The sequence below is a fragment of the Rhipicephalus sanguineus genome, chromosome 2 (genome assembly GCF_013339695.2).
Source record: "Rhipicephalus sanguineus isolate Rsan-2018 chromosome 2, BIME_Rsan_1.4, whole genome shotgun sequence".
NCBI classification, from domain to species: Eukaryota; Metazoa; Arthropoda; class Arachnida; order Ixodida; family Ixodidae; genus Rhipicephalus; species Rhipicephalus sanguineus.
The window spans coordinates 157061857-157067963 of record NC_051177.1 but is presented as its reverse complement, the minus strand read 5'-3'; positions in this window follow the sequence as shown (position 1 = coordinate 157067963).

The following is a 6107-nucleotide window of genomic DNA, read 5'->3' as shown; positions in this document are numbered from 1 at the left end:
TGTGTACAGTATTCCCAGCGTCGATAACTACTCGTGGATGCAAAAACCTTGCCAATGTTGAGGCGTTTATTGGACGGTAGTCGGCGACGATATGCAATGGCGAAAGTCAAGGCACAAACACGGAGTCAGAGCGCGAGCGCGAAGAGCCAAAGGCGACGACCCACTAGAAGGCTATAGAGAGCGCAACCCATTACTCATAAAGGCTTCGCTACAATTTCCCCGGGTACGAAAAGGGAGCCGTCGGGCGACCTAACAGCTCGTCACTATGAGTGGGTCATAGTAGGCCTTGAGCCGCTCCACGTTGACGATGTCGCGCCCTCGACGGCGCATGTCCGAAGATGGTTCGATGGGTTCGATCACGTAGTTGACCGGGGATGTGCGCTCGACGACCCGGTAGGGGCCTTCGTATTTCGGCAGTAGTTTTGTAGAGAGGCCAGTTGCAGTGGTAGGGACCGAGAGCCATACGAGCGCTCCAGGAAGGAACGTGGACTCAGAAGTGGTGGTTCCACCGCGAATGCTCTTCTGCCGCTGTTGTTCCTGCGTTGTAAACGTCTTGGCAAGCTCGCGACACTCTTCCGCAAGCCTGGCTGTGTCAGATATCGGCGCACACTCAGTTGAATCCGGCTTGTATGGGAGTATCGTGTCGATGGTGTGCGACGGATGCCTTCCGTACAATAGGAAGAAGGGTGAAAAACCAGTTGTGCTTTGAGGGGCGGTATTATAGGTGTAGGTGACGAAGGGCAGAATGGCATCCCAATTTGTGTGATCGGCGGCGACGTACATTGAGAGCATGTCGCCGAGCGTGCGGTTAAAGCGTTCGGTGAGCCCATTCGTCTGCGGGTGGTAAGCAGTAGTTTTGCGGTGAACAGCACGGCACTCTTTTAGAATGGCTTCGACGACTTCCGACAAGAAGACACGGCCTCGATCGCTGAGAAGCTCCTGGGGTGGACCGTGACGCAGCATGAATCGGTGTAGCAGGAAGGAGGCAACATCGCGCGCTGTAGCCGCTGGGAGAGCGGCGGTTTCGGCGTATCGCGTAAGGTGGTCAACAGCGACGATGGCCCAGCGGTTACCAGCCGATGTCAGAGGAAGTGGTCCGTACAAGTCGATGCCCACGCGCCCGAACGGACGGTTCGGGCAAGGTAATGGTTGTAGACCGGCGGGTGACACGTGCGTTGAAGGTTTTCGGCGTTGGCTATCGAGGCAGGAGCGAACGAACTTCTGCACGTAGCGGTACATCCCTCGCCAGAAGTATCGTTGTCGAATGCGGTGGTAAGTTTTTGATACCCCAGAGTGCGCGCATTGTGGATCAGAGTGGAAAGACTCGCATATTTCAGAACGCAGACTGCGGAGTATCACAAGTAGCCACTGGCGGCCGTCGGAGTTGTAATTGCGTCGGTGCAGTAGGTCGTCACGAATGGTGAAATGGTGGGCTTGACGACGCAACGCGCGGGTGGTTGGTGTTGCCGACGGATCAGTGAGCAAGTCTATCAGCGAGGCGATCCATTTATCGTTGCGTTGTTCGGTAGCGATGGTGTGAACGTCGATGGAAGAAACAACATTGTTAGGTACCGAGCAGGGGGCATCGTCGTCAGGCAAGGGGGAGCGCGAGAGGGCGTTGGCGTCAGCATGCTGGCGTCCGTTGCGGTACAGCACGCGAATATCGTAGTCCTGTAGGCGAAGTGCCCAGCGGGCGAGGCGGCCTGAGGGATCCTTCAATGACGACAACCAGCATAGTGCATGATGGTCGGTGATGACATCATCATGGGCGGCCATATAAAAAGGGTCGGAACTTTGTAAGGGCCCATATGATCGCCAGGCATTCCTTTTCGGTGACGGTGTAATTGGTCTCGGCTTTAGTAAGCGTACGACTTGCATATGCCACGACATATTCAGGGAATCCTGGTTTGCGGTGCGCAAGGACAGCGCCAAGGCCAACACCGCTGGCGTCTGTGTGTACCTGTGTAGGGGCCGTAGGGTCATAGTGGCGTAGTATGGGAGGCGACGTCAACAAACGACGGAGCTTTGCGAAAGCGTCGTCGCACTCCGACGACCACGAATGGAGGGGCCCGTTACTTCCGAGGAGCTTCGTCAGCGGTGATATGATAGTCGCAAAGTTTCGAATGAAGCGCCGAAAGTAGGAACACAGTCCTACGAAACTGCGCAGTTCTTTGACGGACGTAGGTTTCGGGAACTCGGTCACGGCCCGAAGTTTGGCTGGATCGGGGAGAATTCCGTCCTTGGACACGACGTAGCCGAGTATTGTCAGCTGCCGTGCTGCAAATCGGCACTTCTTTAAATTCAGTTGCAGACCAGCGTCGCTCAAACGCGTCAACACATGCCGGAGGCGTTGAAGATGCGTGGAGAAGTCTGGAGAGAAAACGACGACGTCGTCGAGGTAGCAGAAGCACGTGTGCCATTTCAGGTTGCGCAGAACAGTATCCATCATGCGCTCGAACGTCATGCCGTTTGGGCTCACAGCCCAAACGGCATGACGTTGAATTCGTACAAGCCGTCGGGCTTGACAAAGGCGGTCTTCGGTCGAGCGTCATCAGCCATAGGTACCTGCCAGTACCCTGAGCGCAAATCGATAGACGAAAAGAATTCGGCTCCTTGTAGGCTGTCAATCGCGTCGTCTATTCGAGGTAGTGGATACACGTCCTTACGAGTGATCTTATTGAGTCGTCGGTAGTCCACACAGAACCGTACAGAACCGTCCTTCTTCGCAACAAGTACGACAGGAGACGCCCAGGGGCTGTTAGATGGTCGAATAACATCGCGTCGTAACATGTCGTCGACTTGCTCGTTGATTACGCGGCGTTCTGTGGGAGATACGCGATATGGACGTTGCCGCAGTGGTGGTTGGGCGCCAGTGTCGATGCGATGCGTAACGGTGGACGTGCGGCCGAGAGAAGTTTGAGCAATATCGAAAGAAGCGCGAAATTCTTCCAAGAGGTCTAGAAGCTGGGAACGCTGGACCGGCGTAAGGTTGTCAGCAATGGTAGAAGCAAATACATCAGCGGGCGATGAACCAGACGTGGTAACAGAACTGAGCGTGCCGGAACTGGGGCAGTGCGTGTCATCTGGTTCGTCCATAACTTGTGCGTCTTCGAGGGGTTCCACGCTGCCGAGACATTCTCCTCGCACCAACGTAACACTGTACGGAGATGAGTTGATAACAAAAATTGACGTGCCGCCCTGAGTGACTTGCACGGTCGCGAAGGGCACCAGCAAGCCTTTCCTCGTGCAAACACGGTCGGATGGCGAGAGGAGGGCGACGGTGTCGGAGAGACTGGCGCAGTAGACGGACATTGCCGTTGACGAGTATGCAGGCAGTTTGGTGTCGTCTTTGACGAGTACCTTGCTCACAGACGATGTACTGTCAGCCGGCGTCAGATCAGAGAATGGTGAGAGCTCTATTTCGGCGGGTGCGCAATGAATCACGGCGTCGTGGTGGGAGAGAAAATCCCATCCTAGGATGACGTCGTGAGAGCATGCTGGAATTATTATCAATTCGACGGCGTACAGAGCATCCTTAATCATGACGCGGGCTGTGCACACCGCTGTAGGGTGAATACTTTGGGCGCTTGCTGTACGGAGGGAGAGCCCGGGAAGTGGCGTCGTCACTTTTCGCAGTAGTCGGCTAAGTTTGGCGTCAATAACGGATACGGCGGCTCCAGTGTCAATAAGGGCAGATGCGCGCACACCGTCCACAAACACATCTAACACGTTTGATGGGCTTCGCTGAGGGCTTTCGCAGTTCGATAGCGTCGCAGCCCTTGCCTCGTGGACTGCGACGACTAGTTTTCCTGGTCACGTGTGACCGGCCGTGGCCGCATCGGTGACAGTGATCGGCGTCGTGGTGACGGCGAACGGTGGGTAGATGGAGCTGGGCGAGACGACGGTGACATAGGCGGCGGTGAATCGTAATACGGGCGGCTTGACTGGCTGGGGATGGCTGAGGCTACACGAGGCGGCTGCACGCGATTGCAATAGCGGGCGACATGACCGGCGCAACCACGAGCGAAGCAGATCGGGCGGTTGTCAGAAGTGCGCCATCGGTTCACCGGGGTAGGTCCCATCCACGGAGCAGTACGCGGTGGACGAGGCATCTGCTGATACGACTGCATGATGGGCTGCATCGGCGGCCTAGGTATGGCGTCGGCAAACGCAGCCGGCCCACTCGCTTCGAAGGCTTGAGGTCTGGCGACGGCTTCGGCGTAAGTAAGTGGGGCAGCCACAGGAATCGCATGGGGTGACCTGGCTACAACCTGCGCGTAACTGAGCGGCGCAGGTGCCGGAGGGGGCTGGTGGTATTCCGGCATGACCTCCGCGATTTCCTGCTGAATAGCGCGGCGCAAGGGAGCCAGCAGCGTGGTCAACGGCTGTTCAACATGCTGCGGGTGAGGGAAGGCCAGTAGGGAGAACTGGCGGGCAATTTCCTCGCGCACGAATGACTTGATCTCGGCGAGCAAGGCGGACTGATCAGAAATGGCCGACAAGCCTGCGAGATCGGCGTCGCGTGATGGAGGTCGACGGGTCAGCAGTCGCTGCCGGCGCAGCTCCTCGTAGCTTTGGCAGAGCGTGATCACCTCGGCCACAGTACGAGGGTTCTTGGCGAGCAGCATAGTGAAGGCATCGTCGTCGATGCCTTTCAGAACGTGGCGGATCTTGTCAGACTCAGGCATGGCCGCGTCAGCCTTCTTGCACAAGTCCAGGACGTCTTCTATGTAGCTCGTAAAGGACTCACCGGTCTGCTGAGCTCGTTCACGTAAACGTTGTTCGGCTTGCAGTTTACGAACGGCAGGGCGGCCAAACACATCGATGATGGCGGTCTTGAAAGCAGACCACGTGGGGAACTCGGTGGTGTGGTTGTTGTACCACAGGCCCGCCACACCCGCGAGGTAGAAAACCAGGTTGCTGAGTTTGCCTGCCTCGTCCCATCTGTTTGGTACGCTCACACGCTCGTACATCGCAAGCCAGTCCTCAACATCGGTCCCATCCGCGCCGGTGAAGATAGGAGGGTCGCGGATGCGGGGGACACCGGGGCATGCGGTCGTTGAGGAAGGAGACGTTTGCTGAGCAGCGTCTTGAGGCATGGTAGTTGGTAGGGTACGGGATCTCAGCTCCAGGGGCGTCGAATAGGAGCACAGCACTCTCCACCAATTTGTTGAGGCGTTTATTGGACGGTAGTCGGCGACGATATGCAATGGCGACAGTCAAGGCACAAACACGGAGTCAGAGCGCGAGCGCGAAGAGCCAAAGGCGACGACCCACTAGAAGGCTATAGAGAGCGCAACCCATTACTCAATAAAGGCTTCGCTACAGCAAGCGTAAATTTGATGCCAGTGCTCCTTTAAAGCAGCACCCAAACCAGCGTGTGGTGAACGGATCGTTCCCTCCCCGTGTTCATGGTCGTGGCTTGCCTCGTCGTTCCAGAGTACTGTTATATAAACTATGAGTCGGCTCTGTATTGGAGCGCGAACGCTTATGCCGTCAAGCGCGTGTGAACAGTCCGTTGTGTGCAGCTTGTGGCCCCTGTGAAACACTTGAGCATCTTATATTACACTGTCCCGCATTTGTTACGCAGCGGGCGTTGCTGATTAAGGAATATAAATTCCATGGATTTAAGTGCGCAACCAATGATGATTAGCTCTTTCCGAGAGGTTGTGTTTCTCGACGCGACCAGGCCCATAGAGCTCTGTTCACCTTTATGGACCAAACGGATCTGGCCACGCCTTTATAGACATATTTTTCGTGCTTTAAGAGCTGGCTCGCCAGGTTCATAAGCTGAGGCAAAGTCCCGCGCCGTAAGCGTAACTTTAGATCCAGAGGCAACGCTACAGGCACAGCTCGCACGAAAGAGAAATCTTCTTCCTCTTGTTCTTCAAGCACCTTGATGATGACATTAACGCAGGCAAAACCACATATAGTATAGCCAACTGCAGCATGCGCACGCTCGCGCGAAAGAGGTCTTCTTCATCTTGTTCTTCGAGTGCCTTAAGGATGATATTAACGCAGGCAAAACCACAGTTTCTCGATTTCCTCGACCACACGTTCGGCCCCAGCCGCAAGGTCTGCGACCGCTTGTGGTTCGACAACAACCT